Source organism: Macaca thibetana, chromosome 3 (assembly GCF_024542745.1).
Source record: "Macaca thibetana thibetana isolate TM-01 chromosome 3, ASM2454274v1, whole genome shotgun sequence".
Classification (NCBI taxonomy): domain Eukaryota; kingdom Metazoa; phylum Chordata; class Mammalia; order Primates; family Cercopithecidae; genus Macaca; species Macaca thibetana.
The window spans coordinates 10,528,832-10,550,523 of NC_065580.1; the positions used below are offsets into that span (position 1 = coordinate 10,528,832).

At 46.3% G+C, this 21,692-nt stretch overlaps 1 long non-coding RNA gene and 1 pseudogene across 3 annotated transcripts in view; one reads left to right on the forward strand and one right to left on the reverse strand.

The window, feature by feature from the left end:
- Positions 1-10,421: 10,421 nt before the first annotated feature.
- On the reverse strand, positions 10,422-10,924 carry LOC126950784 (exosome complex component MTR3-like; annotated as a pseudogene).
- Positions 10,925-10,926: 2 nt separating this feature from the next.
- Positions 10,927-21,692, forward strand: part of LOC126951730 (uncharacterized) — a 68,859-nt gene continuing 58,093 nt past the window's right edge. The window contains exon 1 of one of the 3 annotated variants that reach the window (XR_007724601.1): positions 10,927-11,085. This is a non-coding gene — a long non-coding RNA (uncharacterized LOC126951730). The other 2 variants (XR_007724599.1, XR_007724600.1) reach the window with 2 other exon arrangements.

The following is a 21,692-nucleotide window of genomic DNA, read 5'->3' on the forward strand; positions in this document are numbered from 1 at the left end:
CAATTATGCTCTATTGTTAAGAAACACTGGTCACAAAACTTTATGATTATGATTTGGGAATATCTCCAAGATTACCTTCAGGTTCAATAGTTTGCTAGGACTCATGGAACTCAGCAAGGCAGTTATACTTATGGCTACAGTTTATTTATTTTATTTTATTTTTTTGAGACAGAGTCTTTATCTGTCACCCAGGCTAGAGTGCAGTGGCACGATCTCGGCTGGTTGCAATCTCTGCCTCCTGGGTTCAAGTGATTCTCCTGCCTCAGCCTCCCCAGTAGCTGGGATTATAGGCGTGCACCACCATACCTGGCTAAATTTTGTATTTTTAGTAGAGATGGAGTTTCACCATGTTGGCCAGGCTGGTCTTAAACTCCTGACCTCAGGTGATCTGCCTGCCCTGGCCTCCCAAAGTGTTGGGATTACACGTGTGAGTCACTGTGCCCGGTCACATGGCTATACAAAAAATAAATTTCACTATACAGTGAAATGATATCGATTAAAATTAGTATTGCAAAAAAGGCTCATAAAGCATGGTCCAGGTGAGGCCAGGCACAGAGCACTCAATCATCCACTCCCAGTGGTGTCATGAGCAAAACTTACTTTGGGATTATAGGCGTGCACCACCATACCTGGATAAATATCTAAATCTAAATTTTGTATTTTTAGTAGAGATGGAATTTCACCATGTTGGCCAGGCTGGTCTCGAACTCCTGACCTCAGGTGATCTGCCCACCTCGGCCTCCCAAAGTGCTAGGATTACATGTGTGCGCCACCACGCCTGGCCTACATTACTTTTTTAAGGAGTCTTTTTCTTTCTTTCTTTTGTGTGTGCTACAGGGAATGGTCCCATGGGATCTCATGGAAGGAAGCCATCTCAGCCTGCCTCTTCTCAGAAACCAGAGCCTGAGACAAGGGTTGTGTGCTGGTGTTAATTTGGGGAAGTGATTGAAGGAACAGGAGTTGGGGCAGGGGAGAGCAGGAAGAAGGAAACAGGGTAGAGAAAGCCAGTGAATGCAAGATTGCACTGTGGAGCTGGTTGGTCACGGCCTCACCATCCACAGGAACCCTTTGAAGAGCTGTGCAGACTGTATCTTGGAATGATTCTCTTGAGGAGAAGAAGACAGTCGTATTTTCTTACGGACTCTCCCTCATTGATTAAAGCTGCTCCAGAGGTGTTAACTCCCTTGTGCTCTAGGTTTGCACACCTGCTGTTGAATGTTTCTGGGTGGTGGCCCACTCATTAGCTGCAGAAAAGCCCTGGGGCAGCAAGTAAGGGAAACAGGGATATCTAGCGTAGGTTCTATCAGAGTCCACTTGCACAATGGCTGAGTAAAAGGTGGGCTAAGGGCTGGGCGTGGTGGCTCACGTCTGTAATCCCAGCACTTTGGGAAGCCGAGGCAGGTGGATCACGAGGTCAGGAGATGGAGACTATCCTGGCTGACATGGTGAAACCCCATCACTACTAAAAATTAAAAAAATAATAATAATAAAAAAATTAGCCAGGCATGGTGGCAGGTGCCTGTAGTCCCAGCTACTTGGGAGCCTGAGGCAGGAGAATCGCTTGAACCTGGGAGGAGGAGGTTGCAGTGAGCTGAGATTGTGCTACTGCATTCCAGCCTGGCGACAGAGCAAGACTCCGTCTCAAAAAAAAAAAAAAAAAAAAAGGTGGTTTGAGAACATAGGAGGCAGGACACAGAAGGGGTTAAATACAGGAAGCCCTTTGTGGGTTTACTTTGTATATTCATGCTGAGAGCAGATGCAGGATCTTTCTCCAGTTTCAGGCTGAGGAAGGCATTTTTGTGTATTCTTCTGAGTTAGAAGATGATCTTTGGCCTGAATCGTACAAGCTAAAATCAACTGGAGTTTTCAGGGGCTAAAAGGTTTTAAATGGAGATATTCTGCGAGTAACAGTTATAGACTCCTTTCTGGAGCAGAATTTAATGAAGGTAGTTTAATGAAGCAACACAAAGAGAAAGAGAAATCACCTCAACTGCCTGCCCTCCTCAGCCCCGGCTGCATCTCCTACCTGTGGCACGACGGCTTCTCTGAAGCTAAGCCTATGAATGGAGGATTGTTTGGAAATGAGAAGAAAGTATAAGCTGTCTATTTAGTGATGTAACTTAGCTTTGCGTGGACCTGCTGGGAAGGGAATCTCAAGACGGCACCAAGGGTAAGACCTAGGTGGGGCGTGAGGGTCTGTTTGTTTCCACACAGGGCTGAAGGATCTTCTGCTTTCTGCTCCTCCTGCAAGGCTATTCTTCTGCCTTGAAGATCCTGGATTTAGAGACAAGTTGCCAAAGGACTACTTTCTTTTTCTTTTCTTTTTTTTTTTTGAGATAGAGTCTCGCTCTGTCGCCTAGGCTGGAGTGCAATGGTGCGATCTTGGCTCACTGCAAGCTCCACCTCCCAGGTTCAAGGATTCTCCTGCCTCAGTCTCCTAAGTAGCTGGGATTACAGGCACCCACCACCACGCCTGGCTATTTTTTGTATTTTTAGTAGAGACGGGGTTTCACCATGTTGGTCAGGCTAGTCTTGAACTCCCGACTTCAGGTGATCCACCCGCCTTGGCTTCCCAAAGTGCTGCGATTATAGGCACGAGCCACTGCGCCCGGCCCAAAGGACTACTTCCTAAGACCAGAGTGGAAGAGAAGGGAATCTGTGGACTCTCACTGTCTTAGAGTCCCTGATCAAAATCCTCACATCTTCCTGTCCCTGAAAGGAGATCACAGTCAGTTTTGGCAGTAAATTGACTTTACAAATGTGATTGGTTTTGAGGTGAGAACTTGAAGCTGTATTTTAATAAATAAATTGATAATTCAACTGATTGCAGAAACGACCACAGGCAGCTTCTTAGGCTATGCAAACTATAGCAAATAACATGAGTTGAATATGGGAATCACAGATAACAGAACTTTCTTCTGCCTTGGCTTCAATATAGCTTGTGTGAATAATTCTGGGAAACATTGGATTAAATGTGAAAAGGCAAGCTGTCTTGTTTTATGCAAGACCTTTCATGTGCTTCTTAGAACCTTTAATATGCTAATTTGCATTCAGATCATTAAGACTATAAGTGGGGCCGGGCAGCGGTGGCTCACGCCTATAATCCCAACATTTTGGGAGGCAGAGGACAGTTGATCGCTTGAGGTCAGGAGTTCGAGACCAGCTGGCCTACATGGTGAAACCTAGTCTCTACTAAAAAATACAAAAATTAGCTGGGTGTGGTGACATGCACCTGTAATCCCAGATACTTGGGAGGTTGAGGCAGGAGAACCACTTGAACCCGGGAGGAGGAGGTTGCAGTGAGCCGATACCATGCCACTGCACTTCAGCCTGGGCAACAGAGTGAGACTCTGTCTTAAAAAAAAAAAAAAAAAAAAAAAGACTATAAGGGAGAGAGGGAAAGCTTCCCCCCTTCAACCTCTGAAGGTTTGCTGAAAATGAACTAACCAAAGGCAGATTATTAGGAGAAAAGGGCATATAAATGTATTTAAACGTGCACAGCACAAGGAAATTGCAGAAGAATGATAATCCAGTAACCCAATGGGGTTCAGATACTTACATTCCTTACTTCGTATAGGAAGAGGAAATGGGGACTGCAGGGGTGAATAACTTTTAGGGGGAAAGAATGGACCCAGTGCTCAGACAATGGTAAGTAAATAATTCTCTTTGGGAGTTGAATGGGACCAGAGGACAAACAATGGTTTAGGACAAAGTTTGGGCTGTAGGAGTGTTACTTAATTTTCAGTCTTCCTCTGTGATAGGAGTTTTGATTGTCTCTGGTTAATGAAATTTCAGGGAAGGGATCAAAAGCAATTGTGTTCCTCTTTGGGGTTCAGTTTCTAGGTGGAACAGGGAACTTCAGAAAACAGCTTCATTCTGTACTTTGGGAGAGACAGAGGATCAGAGAGAGGGTTGGGGGGAGTGGGGGAGATCAGAGAAAGACCTTGGTTCTGAGGCTAATTTCTGAGGCCTTTCGATTTTCAAAGTACTCAGAATGCCAAAGTGCCATATTGTGGGGTATCATGTTCTGTACCCCAACAAGATCATGTTACAATATTTAGTCTTTCTCAAGCTAAGCTGCCCTAGAACCAGTTGATTCCTTTGAGAACATCTTGGGGGTGTGGGTACAAAGTCCATGCTCTCAGAAATGCAGCCAGAGAGAACCTGTGTCCTTCCCATGAAGGTGAAGGGGTCTGGGCCTTTGCAGCCTTTTCGTTGTTGTAATCCTCAGAATGTTTTATTAGAATCTGACAGTTGCTTTATGTTTTATTCCTCACAGGTTTGGAGGCTGGGAAGTCCAAGATCAAGCCAGTGACACATACAGTGTCTGGGGAGAGCCTGCTTCTTGGTTCATTGGCTCCATCTTCTCACTGTGTCCTTACATGGTGGAAGAGACAAGATAATTCTCTGGAGTGCCACTTACAGAATCACCTTATAGTAGGGCACTAACCCCATTCAGGAGGGCTGTGATCTCATGATCTAGTCATCTTCTGATATGGTTTGGATCTGTGTCCTTGCCCAAATCTCATGTGGAATTGTAATCCCCAATGTTGGAGGTGGGGCCTGTTGGAAGGTGACTGGATCATGGGGGCAGAATTCCCATGACGGTTTTATACTATCCCTGTTGGTGCTGTTCTCCTGATAGTGAGCGAGTTCTCATGAAATACGGTTGTTTAAAAGCGTGTAGCATCCCCTCTGCCTCTTGTTCCTGCTGCCAACACGTAAGACGTGCCTGCTTCCCCTTTGCCTGCCACTGTGATTGTAAGTTTCCTGAGGCCTCCCTATATCACGAGTTGCTATGTTTCCTGTAGAAACCGCAGATTTGTGAGCGAATTAAACCTCTTTTCTTTATAAATTACCCAGTCTCAGGTATTTGTTTATAGCAATGCAAGAACGGACTAATACACTTCCCAAAGGCCCCCCCCCTCAATGCCACCTCCTTGGGGGTCAGGTTTTCAGTGTATGAATTTTGGAGGGACACAAACATTTAGAACATAACCAGTTCTCATAACATAAACAAAGTCCTTTTTGTGTCACTTTTTTGCATCGTTGTGCTTTTTGTTGGTGATTTTACTGTTTAAAATGGCTCCCTAGCAGAGTGCTGCGTGCTGTTCAGTGTTCCTAGGCACAAAAAGGCTGTGTGACATAACTTCCAGGGAAAATACGAGTGTTAGATAAGCTTTGTTTAGGCATGAGTTACAGGGCTGTTAACCATGAGTTCAATGTTGATAAATCAACAATGTACGTTAAATAAGAAATAAGGTGTCTTTATACAGAAACACACAAAAAAAGGGTTATATCGTGATTAGTTGATAAAAATGTGACCGGGTCTTACAGGAACGTATAACTCTGTGTTTCCCCTAGGAGAATTATTTGGTAATTCAGTGTTTGTGGTGACTTTATAGAACATAACTACCATGAATTGTGAGAATCAACTGTATTTGTTTTTTGAAAATTAAACACAAATGCTTTCTGATACTGTTTGATCTAAAATATTTACTTATTTGTGCCTTGTTTCTGAATCTTTCCAACTGGCATAGCAATACCTGTCCAATAAGCTTACAGGAAAATGTATGTGAAAGTTCTGTCTAAAAGTTTAAAGGCTATATAAATCCAGGGCTTATAATACTTATTTTAATCACATGGGCCAAATAAATGATTGAACGTGACCATTATTTTACTTTCCGCTTTGATTTGTTAGCCCACGTGGTTGAGAACTGTTTGATATGAAGAATTTTATGGGGTCAGTTCAAAAGATGAATAAAGGAAATGACATTTCCAATATGCGTTAAAAACCAAAGTCCATGTGTACACAGATGACTAATTTAGAGAGCTCTGTTATGACTCAGGTTAGTGTAGTGGGGTGGAATGACATTGACTTTTAAAATAAATTTTGTCTTGGTTTGTAGAAATAATAATGAAACCGTTGTTGTAAAATTATAACTGAGAAAAGTATTACAGTGAAAGAGATCTGACCTAACCAACTCCATCTTGCTTTTAACCTCCAAGCTATCCTTGCTCATTCCTGGGCATAGGCCAAACTAACTTTGGAAAGAACTTATAGTTTAACTTTGAAACAAAGACACTAACAGCCCTTTCCCAGAACAAATCCCCTTCCTGCCTAGGTACTAGACTGCTTTTGTAGGACTAACAAATTAGCCACATGATTAGAAATTATGGTTTAGGAGTCATGGAGCTGGAGGCTACAAGATTTTGACCCTCCCCAAATTGCTCTTGGGGATAACATCACTAGTGTAAAACCTAAGATCAGTGTTTGAGATATTTTGCAGACCCTGCAGATCCTTGATGGATCAGCTGCCGCCACCCAGGTTAATAAACTGGCTCATCTGGTCTTGTGGTCCCCACCCAGGAACTGACTCAGTGCGAGAGGACAATGTTGACTCCCTATTATTTCACCTCCAAGCCAATCAGTCAGCGCTCCTGAATCACTGGCCCCTACCTATTAAATTGTCCTTAAAAACTTGGATCCCTTAGTTTTCAGGGAAACTGAATGGAGTGATAGTAAAATGCCAGTCTCCTGTACAGCTGGTTCTGCGTGAATTAAACTCTTTCTCTATTGCAATCTCGGCTTGATAAATTGTCTGTGTCTAGGCAGCGAGCAAGAAGAACCTGTGGGATGGTTACAATAATTGCTTTTTATAGAACATTAATGGGATAATACCTGTATCAGGGAGATTGGTTAAGTCAAGATTCGTATCTTTTTAGTGCTCAAAATCCTTAAATGTTTATTGGCATACACAGGATGGAAAGAAAGAAAATGCATATGCAGTAAGGAGAGTACAGGTCTCTTTTAATGTGTTTCTGATACTTATTAAACCTTAATAGAGAGCAGAGCCCAGGGAGCCCTTTTCAATAGATCAAACCCTGCTTTGGCCACAGAGAAGGTAGTAGTTAATTTGCATATGGGACTCAGGGTTGAAGGTCTCCAGAGAGACCTTACCACTCTGCTTAAGATATCTGGAGTGAAAGCCAGATAAATCTCTCCTACTGAATAAGAGAGGTGTCAACCAGGTCCTATGGGAGCAAAGGGCTGTGAGGTTCCTTGAAAATTACCTGGGGGAAAGGAGAGCTTGATTGGGGAAAGGGGAGCTTGACTGGGGGTCCCATCTTCAACACAAGGACCTACATGTTTATAGATATAGACCAAAACTAAAATTCTAAGGCCCTTCAATCATCTGAATGGACTTCCTCCTCACCCAGGACTCTTTTAAGATTTAAACTGAGAGATTGTTTCAGGCTATATCAGGAAGTGGGGGTTGGACATGTCTCATTATACCTCTCCAGCATTAACATCAACACAGACTTTAACTCTGATAATGTTTTACAACCTATTCTGTCTGAAGCCTACTACCTGAAGGCTTCCTCTGCAAATAAGAACTTGGGTCTCCAGAACCCTTTATCTTTTTTTTTTTTTTTAAGAGGTTGTCTTGCTCTGTGGCCCAGGCTGGAGTGCAGCGGCGCCATCTCGGCTCACTGCAAGCTCCGCCTCCCGGGTTCACACCATTCTCCTGCCTCAGCCTCCCGAGTAGCTGGGACTACAGGCGCCCACCATCACGCCCGGCTAATTTTGTGTATTTTTAGTAGAGATGGGGTTTCACCGTCTTAGCCAGGATGGTCTCAATCTTCTGACCTCGTGATCTGTCCGCCTCGGCCTCCCAAAGTGCTGGGATTATAGGCGTAAGCCACAGCACCTGGCCACAACCCTTTATCTTAACCCAGACATTCTCTTCTGTTGATCCCAGGTCTTTAGACAAACTCAACCAATTGTCAACTAGAAAATGTTTAAATTTACCTGTAAGCTGGAAGCATCCCCACCCACCACCTTTGAGTTGTCCTGCCTTTCTGGACCAAACCAATATATTTCTTAAATGTATGTGATTGATTTCTCATGCCTCCTTAAAATGTATAAAATCAAGCCATACCCTGACCACCTTGGGTACATGTTCTCAGGACCTCCTGAGGGCTGTGTCATGGGCCAAGGCCATTCATATTTGACTCAGAATAAATCTCTTAAAATATTTTACGGAGTTCGACTATTTTTGTTGACATAGGGTACATACGGTAGAGCTGGTTTTTGCAGATCAAAGTGTGAAACTGGAAGTTGCTTGAGACCCAGTCATGCAGGAGTAGCTACTATCACTTTGGGAAGCCAAGTGTGAGGGTCATTGTGATCAGGAGAGTGAACTGGATCAGCAACACAAGGAGGATTGGAGCCTAGAGCAGAATTGCTCTGGTTAAGTTTTTGGGGGCTGATTTTTTTTTTTTTTTTTTTTTTTTAAAATAAAAAAATCTGGCCAGGTGCAGTGGTTCACACCTGTAATCCCAGCACTTTGGGAGGCTGAGGTGGGCAGATCATGAGGTCAGGAGATTGAGACCAGCCTGGCCAACGTGGCAAAACCCTGTCTCTACTAAAAACACAAAAATTAGCCAGGCTTGGTGGCACAAACCTGTAATCCCAGCTACTCGGGAGGCTGAGGCAGGAGAATCGCTTGAACCTGGGAAGTGGGGGTTGTAGTGAGCCAAGATAGCCACTGCACTCCAGCCTGGGTGACAGACTGAGAGTCCATCTCAAAAAAAAAAAAAAAAAAAAAAAAAAAAAGAAAAAATCTGAACAGGCAAAAGTAGAGAAAAAATACAATAAAATCCTAAATATTTTATTTATTTAAAATATTCACTCAGATTTAATAACTATCAACATTTAGCCATATTTTCTTCGTTTATCCTTTTTTGTCAATTATTTTATTTTATTTTTGAGAGGGAGTCTCGCTCTGTCGCCCAGGCTGGAGTGCAGTGGCCGGATCTCAGCTCACTGTAAGCTCCGCCTCCCGGGTTCCCGCCATTCTCCTGCCTCAGCCTCCCGAGTAGCCGGGACTACAGGCGCCCGCCACCTCGCCCGGCTAGTTTTTTTTTTGTATTTTTTAGTAGAGACGGGGTTTCACCGTGTTAGCCAGGATGGTCTCGATCTCCTGACCTCGTGATCCGCCCGTCTCGGCCTCCCAAAGTGCTGGGATTACAGGCTTGAGCCACCGCGCCCGGCCTTGTCAATTATTTTATAACAAATTCAAGACATCATATTTCACTCCTACATTTCTAGTTTGTGTGCCAAAAATAAGGACATTTTCTTATGTTCCTTCATTGTCATTATCAGATATAACACAATCAATAATAATTCTTTGTAGTAATCTACTGCTCAGTCCATAGTTAAATCTTCCTAATTATCTAAAAAGTGACTGTAAACAGTTGGCTTCTAAATTGAGAGCACTGCATTAGGCCATTCTGTTTCTTACGTCTTTTAAAATCTAAAGCAACTTCCCTCTCCTCCTGGCAATCACACACACTCCATCCCATGGTTAATTTATAAAACAAAAGACCAAAAAGTTTATTCCTGGAGACAAACCTTCTCTTTATACTCTTAAAACGCAATTTTCATAAATATAAAATAATAGCTCCCATACAGATATAACACTGAACATGTATTAAAGATTCTTTTTTATACGTTAGTTGGAGATGAAGCTAGGCAGATGTTATAACACAGTTGATATAGTTTGGTTGTGCCCCCACCCAAATCTCATCTTGAGTCGTAGCTCTTATAATTCTCACGTGTTACAGGAGGGACCCAGTGGGGGATAACCCAATCATGGGGTGATTTCCCCCATACTGTTCCTGTGATAGTGAATAAGTCTCACGAGATCTGATTTTTTTTTTTTTCTTCAGATATAAAAGGGTTTTTCTTTTGGCTCAGACACAGTAAGTGAGAAGGCACAGCCCTCTTGTCCAACCTCTCAAAAGTCGCTCAGTTATATCGGAGGGAGTCACTGGCTGCCTGCAAAGGGTCCATCCCTTAAATGACAATAGTTCCAGGTACCAGCTTCCAGGTAAGACCAGCTGAAGTGGTTTCCAACTTGGGAGTCAGGCTGCGCTCACAGGTTTCCTCAACTGGGTCGCAGCTGGGAGCTGGCTCAAGTAGAAAAGTTCCTTTAATGAGGTTTGTAAAAAGCCCTTCCGGGCCGGGCGCACTATAATCCCAGAACTTTGGGAGGCCGAGGCGGGTGGATCACGAGGTCAGGAGTTCAAGACCAGCCTGGCCAAGATGGCGAAACCCCATCTCTACTGAAAATACACAAAAATTGGCCGGGCGTAGTGGCGGGCGCCTGTAATCCCAGCTACTCGGGAGGCTGAGGCAGAGAACTGCTTGAACCCAGGAGGCGGAGGCTGCAGTGGGACGAGATTGTGCCACTGCCCTCCAGCTGGGCGACAGAGCTAGACTCTGTCTCAAAAGACAAAACAAAACAAAACAACAAAAACCCAAAAGCCCTTCTGACACCACAGCTGACTCTGCTCGAGGGGACGGTGGCAGCACAGTCCTCCGCGTGGCGTCCGTCCTTGCTCAGGCTTCTGGTTCAGGGCGGGGCGGCGGCCCGCACCAGGCACTGCTGCAGCACGGGGTCGAGGGTTGGCGGCCCTCGAGGCCCAGGCGTAAGGCCTCCGCCTAGCTCACGATTAGGCCGCCCTCCCCGCAGCCAGTAGCCCGCCACCTGCTTCAGCACGGGCATGAGGGCCACTGTGAGGCCGGCGGCGGCGCGCTCCTCCTCGAGCCGCGTGGGGTCCAGCAGCCAAGTGGGCGCGGGCCCCAGCGCGAGGCCCAGGCCGCAGCTCACCACCAGGTCGTACATCTCCACGCCCGCGTCAGGCAGGGCGAAGCGGCGGCGTTGAGCGCGACGGCCAGGGCCGAGCCGCCGTCCTACAGCCGCAGCGCTGACACATCGAGCTGCGTGCGCGGGTAGCGGCCCAGGCGCACTGCCGGCTCCAGCGCCTCCTGCAGCCCCAGCTCAAGCACCTCGCCGCCACCCGGGCGAGAGCGGCGGCAGTCGCAGAGCAGGCGACCGCGCAGCGCGTCCAGGGTAGCCGCCGCGCTCGCCGCCCTCGGCCTGGCGGAGATCTGATGGTCTTATGAAGGGTTTCCCCTCTTGCTTGGCTCTCATTCTGTCTTGTCTGCCGCCGCCATGTGAGAGTTGCCCTTTGCTTTCCACCATGATTGTGAGGCCTCCCCAGCCACGTGGAACTGTGAGTTCATTAAACCTCTTTTTCTTTATAAATTACCCAGTCTTGGGTATGTCTTTATCAGCAGTGTGAAAATGGACGAATCCACCAGTTCAAGGGAAGAGTGGGAAGGCAGATAGAGTCATAGATTAGGAATATTAAAATTAATGTGTGAATGGAAGCAAAGTGGGTAAAGGGAAGTCAGTTGAACCTCCAGGAGCAGGACGAAATTGTCTATAGACCACAGTTTGTTGTGCTTGCTATCTGTTATCTAGAGTTGTCCAGTAGCTTCCAGGGATTTGGACTCAGCCTGGAGTGGAGGGATTTCCTCTACAGTCTACAATGCAGTTCTACATAGTATCATTTCCCTAAGCCTCAATCCCATTTCTCCAGCCCCTCTGTGCTGCTGGCTGGTCCCAAGGGCATTGCTAGGCCCACCCAGCACCTGAGCCTTCGGGCTGGCTCTGCCTTGCCTAAACGGTTGTCCAGAGAACCTGAGAGTTGGATTTTTTTTTAACGATCACCTTGGCCAATTCTTTTACCACATCCTCATCCCCGGAAGGGACAGAATTGAGTTATTAATAATATATTGACTAAGGGCATTTAGAGTGTTGAGGGAGAGGTTTGAGGTGCCCTAAGGGGAGGGATTTGGAGTTGTCTAGAGCTATGCTGGTGTTATTTCTTCTGAGAAATAATAAAAATAGCTGTCATTTACTGGAAATCTATTGTGTGCCAGGAATTTTAGATGTCTTGAGTATCAGCTGCTCTTTACCTCACACTAAATGTTGGCAATATTATCCTAGGTCTCACCGATAAGGAAACAAAGCCTTTGTACGTTGCCCGACAGTGAACAGCTGCCAAAGGGAGGAGTTAAAACTCAGCCTGACTCAAAAACTTCTTTTGCCCAAATCAGCATTTTCGCAAGTATAAACTGAGGAGTCTGGGCATCTATGATGCCCAAAAATACTTGCTCCGGCCAGGCACGGTGGCTCACGCCTTTAATCCCAGCACTTTGGGAGGCCGAGGTGGGCAGATCACTTGAGGTCAGGAGTTCAAAACCAGCCTGGCCAACATGATGAAACCCCGTCTCTACTAAAAATACAAAAAAAATTTAGCCAGGCATGGTCGTGGGCACCTGTAATCCCAGCTTCTCAGAGAGTAAGGCAGGAGAATTGCTTGAACCCGGGAGGCGGAGGTTGCAGTGAGCTGAGATCATGTCCAGCCTGGACAACAAAAGTAAAACTCTGTCTTGAAAACAAACAAAAATACTCGCTCCATGGTCAAATTTGGGAAACGCTGGGTTCAGATATTCAAACATGTTTCTACACTGAGTGACTTCTCAATCCTTTAACACAGTAATGGGCACGTCCCCTCCTTCCGCCTCCAGATATATGATGTGGAAGAATTTTTCTCTCTCGCTTTGGCAGGGGCTGTTCTGCTTGCTGGATTGGAAATGATTTTAGGTCCTCATGCCAGGAAGAAAACACAGGCAGATCTCTAACCAGCTAAAAAAGAAGGAAAAATTGTGAAGTGAAATTTCCTATTGGCTGTGGTTTATCCATGTTAAATTGTAAAGCATTTAACACAGATGGAATCCGGTACATGCAAAGCACCCACAAAACCTAGTTACTACTACTGCTGGTGCTGCTACTACTACAACAACGACTACTACAACTACTACTCTCCTACTGCTGCTACTGCTGCTGTTGCTATTGTTTTGTAAAGTGGAGCTACAGAAATCAAACGTTTAATTTTTTTCTTAGATGCACAGTGAATTTGTTTTTTGAACTCCAGTATTCTTCCTGAGGGTCTATTTCATCCTAGCATTATTCTCACTTTTTTTCAAAATTTTATTTTATTTTATTTTGTTTTTGAAACGGAGCCTCGCCCTGTTGCCCAGGCTGGAGTGCAGTAGCGTGATCTTGGCTCACTGCAACCTCCACCTCTGGGTTCAAGAGATTCTCCTGCCTCGGCCTCATGAGTAGCTGGGATTACAGGCATGCGCCACCATGCCCAGCTAATTTTTGTATTTTTAGTAGAGATGGGGTTTCACCATGTTGACCAGGTGGGTCTCAATCTCCTGACCTCGTGATCCGCCCACCTCAGCCTCCCAAAGTGCTGGGATTACAGGCGTGAGTCACTGCGCCCGGCCTCTACTTTTTAATTTTTAAAAATGTACAATCTTTACCATTTTTAAATGTACAACTCAGTGGTAATAAATACATATGTATCTCTTTCCTTGCCTCCCCCTTGTCCCATTCCTGGCCTCTGGCTAATAGCAGTCTACTCTGTGTCATCACGAGATCCACATTTTTAGTTTCCACATATGAAAGAGAAGATGCGATATTTGTCTTTCTGTGCTTGGCTTATTTCACATTTCATGGATGGCCTCTGGTTCCATCCATGCTGCTGCAAGTGACAGGATTTCACTCTTTTTATGGCTGAATAATATTCCATTGTGTAAATATAACACATTTCCTTTATCCATTCATCTGTTGATGGGTACTTAACGTGGATTCTGTATTTTGAATAGGGCTGCAATAAACATGGTAGGGCAGATATCTCTTTAATATACTGATTTCCTTTCTTTTGAGTATATACCCAGCAGTGAAACTGCTGGACCAAATGGTAGTTCTCTTTGTAGTTTTTTTTGCGGAACCTCCATACTGTTCTAATTTACATTCCCACTGACAGTGTATGAGGATTCCCCTTTCCCCACATCCTCACCAGATCTGTTATTGCCTGCCTTTATGTACTTATTATTTGTAATTCTTGTGGGTACATAGTAGGTATATATGGGGTACATTAGCTGTTTTGATGTAGGCATGCAATGTGTAATAATCATATCATGGAAAATGGGGTATCCATCCACTCAAGCATTTATCCTTTGTGTGACCAACAATTCAGTTACACTCTTAGTTATTGTGAAATGTACAATTAAATTATTATTGACTGTAGTCTTCCAGTTGTGCCATCAAATACTAAGCCTTATTCATTAATTCTATTTTTTGTACCCATTGCCTGCCTTTTTGATACAAGCCATTTTAACTGGGGTGAAATGATATCTCATTGTGGTTTCGATTTGCATTTCTCTGATGATTAGTGATATTGAGCATTTTTTCATCTACCTGTTGGCCATGTGTATGCCTTCTTTTGAGAAATGTCTGTTCAAATCTTTTGCCCATTGTTTTCATCAGATTATTTTTATTTTTTGCTGTTGAGTTGTTTGAGCTCCTTATATATTCTGGTTATTAATCCCTTGTCAGATGGACAGTTTGCAAATATTTTCTCCCGTTGTGTGGGTTTTCACTTTGTTGATTGTTTCCTTTGCTGTGCAGAAGCTTTTTAGCTTGAGGAAGACATTTTTTCAGATGCAGCTGCTTCACAGCCGCCCCACGGAGAGTAGGACTCTTCTCTGCCCTCCCTGTCCTGGGCACAAAGCCCAGGCTTCTCCCGAGTTTCACTGCAATTAGGGAGAACCAGGGAGTCTTGCAGGAGGAGGTACCTACATTTAGTGCTTAAAAACAGTTTAAACTGTAGGACTTAAAAAGTTTAGTTTCTTCCTTTTCTGTGATTCTTTGGTGACAAAATAAATGGCAGTCACCGCCATGTTGGAAAACTTGGGAGAAACCAGGAGACCGGAAGATGACATGTTATATGTTAGTTTCTCCAAGATGTTGATTTCATTTTTGTTAAAATACCTACTTAAGGGCTTATATGAAAACCTGTTTCTTGCTAGTTCTTGGTTTACATAGATTTTAACCAGTCAGGGTTGGTTGGTTTTGTTGATGAGAGTGCTGGCACCCCATGCAGGGAGCCCTCCCACGGCGTTTCTGAAGGGTGGGGTCTTGAGTCAGGTGGGGTCTGGAGCCAGTATTGAATGCTGAGGCTCCTTGTTGGCCCAGGACTGGGCCCCGGCAGAGCCTGTGACTGAAGGACAAGAGAGGGAGAGAGTTCCTCAAGCCAACGAACTTGTTCCTGAAGTGCTTATCCTCAGCTCGAGGACAGATGGGGAGGTCCCTGCTAGGCTGGGGGACTCCACAGGGGCCAGGACCTCTGGGTGATGTTGAAGAGGAGGTTTGGGGCAGTAGGCGGGGAGAAAGAATATGTTGGAGAGGCTCATGGGAAAGCATCCATGGGTCCTTCTCTCCACTGTGGGCACATTGCCAGAAAAGAGGGTCCCCATCCAGACCCCAAGAAAGGGTTCTTGAATCTCACAGGAAAGAATTAGAGGTGACTCACAGAGCACAGTGAAAGTAGCAAGTTTATTAGAAACTACTCCATTACAGAGTGGGGTGTCCTCAGAAAGCAGGAGAAGAATGCACGATCCTTTGTTAGTGCCTCTACTTATAAAAAAACTGGCCAGGCATGGTGGCTCACTCCTGTAATTCAGCACTTTGGGAGGCCAAGGCAGGTGTATCACCTGAGGTCAGGAGTTCGAGACCAGCCTGGCCAACATGGTGAAACCCTGTCCCTACCAAAAATGCAAAAATTACCTGGGCGTGGTGGCAAGCCCCTGTAATCCCAGCTACTCCGGAGGCTGTGGTGGGAGAAGTGATTGAACCTGGGAGACGGAAGCTGCAGTCTGAGATCTCGTGCTTGTACTCCAGCCTGGGCAACAGAGCGAGACCTCATCTCTTAAAAAAAAAGAAAGAAACTGTAAGGAGCTATAATTAAACTTGGAATGTGCAGATGTTCTCACTAAAGGTAGGGGTTATTGGTGCTATCAATGACCATTAATTCTTTAAGCCTGCTCATTAAAGTTATCTTTAAGTAAAGTGGGCTTCACTCTTAGGGCATCTGGACGTCCTGCAGGCTTGGTGGGAGGTGTTCCGTATGGCCATAAATATTCTGTAATTATAATTGGTGGTCAGCTTGGGATATAGCTATTTTCAGACCATAAGCATTAACCTTGTGGGCACCTTGTGAGTACCCAGCTATGCACTTTAAGATGTAGTCACTTGGGAGGCTGAGGTGGGCAGATCACTTGAGGCCAGGAGTTTGAGACCAGCCTGGCCAACATGGAGAAACCCTGTCTCTACTAAAAATACAAAAACTAGCCAGGCACGGTGGCCCATGCCTGTGATCCCAGCTAGTCGAAGACTGAGGCATGAGAATCACTTGAACCTGGGAGGCAGAAGTTTAAGTGAATCAAGATTGCACCACTACACTTCAGCCTGAGACTCTATCTCAAAACAACAAAAAAAGATGTAGTCACTTTAGTCATGTTTTATTAAACCAGAGGCCTGAGAACCAGGGGTTCCTCTAACAGGTGCAGCTTCTTTTTAAAAACACATTTTATATTTCTTTTAGAGATGTTGTCTTGCATGGTGTCCAGGCTGGAGGGTAGTGGCTGTTAACAGGTGAAATTCCACTACTGATTAGCCCAGGAATTTTTCATTTGTTTCCAACCTGGGTCAGTTCACCCCTCCTTAGGCAACCCATCAGTCCCCACTCCCGGGAGGTCACCACATTGATGCCAACTTAGTGCAGACACCTCATCATAGAACACTATAGCCCAGAACTCCCAGGTTCAAGTGGTCCTCCTGATATGGACAGGAGGCAGGGAAATACTGGGTAGAAGACGGCAGTTCCCTGGTGAAGGCCCCACCCTCAAGCCTGGAAACCCGTGACCCTACTAAATGGTAACAGGCATTCCTGTTTACACGCCCAAATGTTGACTTTTGGCCCGCCATGCTCCCCTACAATCCTGTACCCATATAAACCCTAAACCCCAGGCTCCATGAGCAGAAGAGTGGCTGGGCAGCACAGCAGTACAGCAAAGGAGAGAAGAGAAGGTGTCTGAATGTCAAGAGGAGTTAGGCTGGGGATGGTCAGAGAGGAGATTCACTGTGGGATGGCCAAACTCCAGGGGACGGTCATCTTCCCAGTCCATCCCCTTTCCAGCTCCCCATCCATCCCGCTGAGAGCCACATGCATCACTCAGTAAAATCCCTGCATTCACCATCCTTCAAGTTCACGTGATCTGATTTTTCCTGGATACCGGACAAGGACCTGGGTACCAAGAGGGCAGAGTGTAAAAGGCTGTCTGACTTTCCACTGAACTGGTTAACACTCAACTGTCTGGGGATGGCAACTGCTAAGAGTATTCATTGTAACACTCCCCTAGATGCTACTGAAACGGGAGTGCTGGGAAGGGAAGAGCGTGGTGCTTTTAAATGATATGGAAGGCGGGGAAGGGAAGTGCTGGGTAGAGGAGGGCGTGGTCCCTGGCTAGGGCTCTATCCCCACAGACCTAGGTGAGGACAGGCACGTCTGTCTTTGTGCCCAAATGTTGCATTTTCCAAGACCACCCTGGCCTGCCATGCCCCCATCCTGTGCCTAGAAAAACCCCTGAAACCCTAGTAGTCAGACGCACAAGTGGCTGGACATTGTGAGGAACACAATGGTGGAAAAAGACACAAGTGGTTGGACGTTGAGAGGACATCGAGGGGAGCACTCTGGCGGAAGAGCACACCAACAGATGCCAGCACGCTGGCAGGCCATTAACCAGCAGAACGATGCAGAGTTTGGCTGGGGCAGCCAGAGGAGAGCCTGGGCCTGAGCTGCCCGTCTCCAGGGGAAAACCATCTCCCTTCTGGCTCCCCCATCTGCTGAGAGCCACTTTTGAAAGGAGCTGGGCACATTCCTCAGCCCCGGGCTCAAAACTCGCTGAGCCCAGTACAAACACCACCTGGAAAGTCTCCGATAAGGAGACAGCCGTTCAAGGTTACTGAAAGCGCGGGAGCCAAAAGAATTTCTTTGTTCCCCTGCAACTTTCGGGCTATAAAAAGCAAACGCTCGCATTGTTCGGGGCCCTCTTGTATACTGTGGAATGGAGGGACCAAGTTCGAACTTGTAGTAAAGATCCTTGCCGCTTGGCTTTGACACTGGACTCTAGTGGTCTTCTTTGGGGAACAAACGGTCTGGGCATAACACTTTTACACAATAAAACCTTGAACTCATTCTCCAAGCCCATGTGTGATCCAATTCTTCCAGTACGCCAAGGCAAGAAACCCCGGGATACAGAAATCCCTCTGTCCTTGTGATAAGGAAGGGAGTCTAATTGAGCAAACACAAGCCACCTGCAGATGGCTAAATTAAAAGCGTGCGCTGTAACACACGCCCACTGGGGCTTTAGGAGCTATAAACATTCATCCCTACACACCGCCGTGAGGTCGCAGCCCCACAACCTGCACTCCGTATGCTCCCCTAGAGGTTTGAGCACGGGGGCACTGAAGAAGTGAGCCACTCCCCGTCACATGCCCTGTGAGAGGGACAAGGGAACTTTTTCTGTTTCACTACTATGGGGACGGAGCCCAGAAGCACTCGTCCCGGCTTCTGCACCTGTCTGTGCGCGTTTCCCCCTCCTGCAAGGGCTTTGAACACATGGCGGCCAAGCAAACAGGCCACACCCTTGTTGCAAGTCCTGTGAGAGAGTGCAGGAACTCTTCCGTTTCACTCCTGCCTCAGGCCTCAGCCACCACGGTAAGTGGAACTCCATGCCTCCGCCTCGCCTGGCTGGGTGAAGCACCTAAGCTCAGGATTCTGCCTTGAGCTGTGGCTCTCCTCAGGGTGACAGGGTCCAGAGCAAAGCCTACGGAAGGAGCTGCTGAGGCCAGGTGGAGGGAAGGATGCTGAACTGGAGGAGGCCAGGAAATTATGAGACGGGTGAGTTGGTGTCATCTTCAGGTTGGCCTGCGTGGGTCACTGAGCCCAGAGGTTTCATGCTTGCCCCTTGAAATTCTAATTTTATCTTAGAGCGTGTGTTTTCCAAGGAAGGTCAGATGGACAGTGGAGCATGCCTGGGGCTTAGAGTCTCTGTTCCTGCACTGTCTGCCTCCCAGGGCCTCTCAAGGACTGTTCTTAGCTGCCTCCTGTGCCTGAGTCTGACTCGCTCCCCCTGCCCACCCGCCCCAGGATCCTGGCTGTCCTCAGCCCGAGTCCGCGACAGGGTGTGTTATGGAGGGGTGATGTCTGTGTGTCTGTGTTTCACCCTCGCTCTCTGCCCCATCGGGGACTGAGTGCAGGCGTGGAAACAGTGGAGCCAGGTGCACTGGCTGTGGCATCTCCAGGTGAGGGTAGGTGATGGCCACCCCGTCCCCACGCTGGCTCTTCCTGGTGTGCTGACAGGAACCTGGTTGAGGGTTCTTGCTCATCCCCTTATCTAGGTGCCAAGTGCATGGGTGCAGAGGTTGCAGTCCCTTTGGTTCTCTTTCCGTGTGGGTTTGGGTGGCAGGCCCTGGGAAGGGGAGACCGACTCCCCTGTTTCTGTCAGCCACTTGTTCATTTTGGACTGGGTCCTGCAAACTCTACCCAGGCCTGGTTAGCATCAAGGAAGACTAATAGCTGGGGCTCCAACGGAGGAGCAAGCAGGGCTGTGGGAGATGGGAAGTTTGGAAAAGGTGAAGGGCAGAGCCTGCCTGGTCCCAGGCTGCAGGTGCTGGGGAAGTGAAGATACTGCACAGGTGGTCACAATGAGGAAAAGCCGTCAAGCAAAGGGCCAGGCAGGCTCAGAGAACACTGACAGAGTGCTCAGTGATTAGAGGGTTGCTTCTAAGGCTCTGCTGAAAGGATGAGAAGCAGGGGGCGTCCGGGGAGAATGGATCAGGTGAGAGGAGTTGACTGAGCGGATCCACAGTGAGGATCAGGACGTGGTGAGGACATCCCCTGCACCCTGGAGTTATGGCACCTGCAGAGGAGGGAGGGAGGCAGAGAGGGGACCTGGGGCTGGAGATGTCAGGCTGAGCATTCTGCATGGAACTTTGGTGGGACATTCTTTGGTGCCATCCAGTTTCCCTCCCTTTGTGCTGGCTGGTCACTGTGAAAGCTAAGCAAATTCCGTTTCCCAATGGAATTTGGGATGTACTCATGAAGTCCGTCCTAGAGGTGGTAAGAACAGGAAATGCGATTACATTTTTTAAAGTGTGGATTAATTTATGAAGGACTTGAAACTGACCCAGTAGTTCCACAGACATTCATTTATTTATTTAACATAGAAATTGACCCTCTTGGTCTTAAAGCTTGAAACTTAGTATTTATCTGAGTTCCTTCCTTAGGAAAGGACCCCCAGGCCTCTGAAAAAGTATCAGAGAACTGAAACTGACCAGATCTTTGCATCCAGTGAGACTCCAGGCCTCTTATTCATCATGATTGCTTCTTTACTCCTCTGGAGTTCCTGTTTTCTCATACATTGTTACATTTCTTCCCTGCTATGGAAAAAACCTGTGGAAGAAGTTGCTGAGGCCAGGTGGAGGGAAGGATGCTGGGCTGGAGGAGGCCAGGAAATTATGTACGTTTTTACATTTCTTCCCTTCTATATAAACTACTAATTTTAGTGGTCAGAGAGATTGATCTCTCATTTTCTCAGCTGTAGCACCTGATTATTGTCTTCTTCCTTGGCAAGAATGATCATCTCAGCGATTGGCTTTCTGTGCAGGGAACAGCAGGACCTAGACTGAACCCTTGGTGTTTTGGTAACAGACTTAAGAGCGTAGGGTGCCAAAGTATGCCTGTGATACACCTGAGGTGTCAACCTCACCCCTTTTTAGAGTTGGTGGCATGGAGGACAGCTGGTTGGTTTCTCCAGGGGCCCGTCCCTCGGAGCTTCTGTGCGTGACTGTGTCTGCAGACGGCCAATGCAGCAATCCACGTGTGTCCGAGTCACTTTGTCGCGTGACCCAATGACTGCTATTTGCTCCTCCTCCTCCGTTGTCCCAGAAAATAGTTGTCTTCTTGAGAAGATTAAGTGACTATTTTCTCCCAACCCAATTACATAATGCAGCACAGACGTCAAGGCAAGTAACTTTGATTCAGAACGAGTTTAGCTATCTGCTTTGCTCTGTCTGCTGGTTTCATGTTTTCAAGATGATTCACATTAACTCATCTTTCTTTCCCATATGTCCGGACTTGTGTTTTACAACACCAGACGGGGATACTAATTAAACTTTAGAGTTCGCTCCAGCAGTGCTTAAACTGAGATTCGTAATGACAGGCCTGGCAGTAATCAATATATCTGCTGCACTTGTAATGATTTAACACGAATGCCATGGTTACTGCTTGGAATAAAAGCGAATGAGCTCTGTAAATTTAATTTAGAGGAGTTATAACTTGATCACTCAGAAATACATTATAGCAACTCCTTGTATTTTTCACAAAGCCCAGGGCGTGCTTCTAGCAAGATCTGTGATTTAACCAGGAACATTTAATTTACAATGAGGTTTATAATAGGTGACATCTGCGCCCTGGCCGAGCTTCAGAAAAGCCAGCAGAAGGCTGTGGACAACCATGCAGAAGTCAGAAGTAATAAACTAGATATATACAGCAATCTTAAATCTCATGTCAACACTAGTTAAAAAAATTATTGCACATTTAATGTATGTTATTCCCTCCATGAATTAGAAGTCAAACTCTCTAGCAAAGTCATGTTCAGGCCAGTTCAGAGTAGCGATAGTTTCTCTGAAACTGCATTCAGGGGTAGTGAGGCATCATTTCCCTTCCACATCCTTGAAAAGGGTTTGGTGTGTGTTACTTTGCAGAATGGGAGGGAAAGCCTCTGACCTTGGTCCTTTAATTTGCTTCAGTTCTGTAATATGAGGAACATTATTGCATTGAAACGAACAGAAATGCTC